The sequence below is a fragment of the Nestor notabilis genome, unplaced genomic scaffold, assembly GCF_000696875.1.
Source record: "Nestor notabilis isolate BGI_N333 unplaced genomic scaffold, ASM69687v1 scaffold10691, whole genome shotgun sequence".
In the NCBI taxonomy this organism is placed as follows: Eukaryota; Metazoa; Chordata; class Aves; order Psittaciformes; family Psittacidae; genus Nestor; species Nestor notabilis.
The window spans coordinates 12,705-14,776 of NW_009914252.1; positions in this window are offsets into that span (position 1 = coordinate 12,705).

Sequence of the window (2,072 nt, forward strand, 5' to 3'; positions counted from 1 at the left end):
GTGCTCCTGCCCTGACAGCCACGTGGGAAGCAGCACCCAGCACGGAGCAGCAGAACCCAGACCCCAGAGCAAGGTTCCTCAAAGAGGGCTCTGCACAGCACACACTAACTCACAGTGAGCAGCCCTGTCCTCGCTCACTGAGCCCAGCAGCTCATCAGTGATGCTTGAACATGCTCAGTAGCTAAAGGGGACTTGAAAGCTTCCAGATTTGTAGGTGTTGAATAATTAATACAACTGCAAGAAACTCCTCTTGGTGCTTTCACCTGATAAACCAAAGAGGAAACAGGTGCTGGGGACTGACTGTGCCCACTGGAGCTGTCACCCAGCTCAGCTCCATCACTGGAGTCCTCTCTTACCATGGTAGGGACCTGGGACATGGGCAGTGTGGGCACATCCTGCTCAGAGGATGGGCACATGGTTCCCCCTCCAGCATCAGGCCTGTGCCAACACGTGCGTAGCCCCCAGGACACAGGAGTGCATGGACACCACCACACAGAGCAGTCACCTGGAGCACCTCTGGCTCGAGTCAGCACAAACCAGCTGCTGACTGTCTGGAGCAGACCCGGCTCCAGAGGAGGCTGCTCCTGTTTGTCAGCATGAGCCCTTTGCAGAGCACAAGCAGGTTCATACTTTCACACGACCTTTGCTTGCTTGGAGGTGAATCACCTTCATCGCTCCTATCTCAATCTTCAAAAGGAACTGGTGGGCTCCGGGCAAAGGCTCAAGAATGCTGCCACATAACTGGAGCTCTGCTTTGCGCAACCGCCTTGGCTGGAAGGGACGAGCGATACTGAGCCCGTCCGCAGAGCCCCTCCCTCGGCGGGGCTGGAGGGGGCGTTTCCCTGCGCACAGCGTGACCCCGCTTTAAACTGACAACATTGGGGTTACCCAGGACCCGCACAGGAGCAGCGCCGGCTCCTTGCTGTCATCCCACAAGCTGGGGGAAGTGGTCTGTGTGGTGCAGACACACACAGCTCCAGCCAGGGCTGGGCTGGTTCACTCCCAGTGTGAAACAGACCCTGTAAACCCAGCAAAATCCATCCTTGTTCTGCTGGGAACCTCAAGTTACAACACGAGGTTTTTGCTGTGTAAATTAGGAGTAATGCTACTAAGAGCAGTGTAAGTGGGAAGAGAATCAGACAGGTAGCACTGTGTTTACACGGCTAAGAAATTAGCTCCAAGATCAGACTTTTAGAGCAACTAATCACAGGTCGAGGGCTCACTAGGAGCCCACCTCATTGCACACACAAAGCACCCCACAGCACGGCCTCACTGCCAGGGTGTCCCGAAGAGCAGCTCCTCGGGGAGGGCACTACCACTGTGTGGAAACCTGGAGGAAGCCATTGGGGCACTCCCAGCTCTGAGCGGGTTGCCTGTGTTTGGGCCTCTCCAGTGGGGTGGAGGACTTGGTGCTTCCCCTGAACCACCAGCTCCACATCCTCCCTCTCCACAGGCAGCAGGAAACCTCCGTTCTCACCTGAGAGCTGGCGCCGGTCCCCGCGCTCGGGCAGGATGCGTCCATCCTCTGCGGGCGCGGGTGCCCTGCACTGAGTCCCGCTGTGGAGCAGAGCTCCTGCACGGCCGGATGAGAGGAGCTGCAGGTTTCACAGGCATCAACACCAAGCGCTGGGGATTCCTGGTGTGCTCATCTTTAACTGGAGCTGACATTCAGCTATAGCGGGGCTGTAGACTTGGCCTTGCAGAACTAACAGGGAAATCCGGCTGAAGAAGCAGTTTATGATACGAAGGAGTGCAGAGTGCTGGGAGAGATCAGCAAAGGTTGATAAGCCTTCAAATTTATCTGAGCTTCATCTGAGAGGCTCTCCTCATTGCAATAGTGCTGAAGTAATCCCAAATTCACCAGCCTGATGCATTTCGTCATTTCAAAACCCCCTTCCCAGCAGGAGCAGAGCTGCTCTCACTTCCCCTCGTGGGACTTGGGCACTTCTGGCACAGTTGAAGGTCAGGGGGGAAGAAAGGCCCCAGTTTTCACTGGTCAGAGGATTAACTGGGTAACACAGGGCTGCCCTCGGTACCTTTGTTCCTAAGGGGAAGCCGCTGCGGCGATGGCA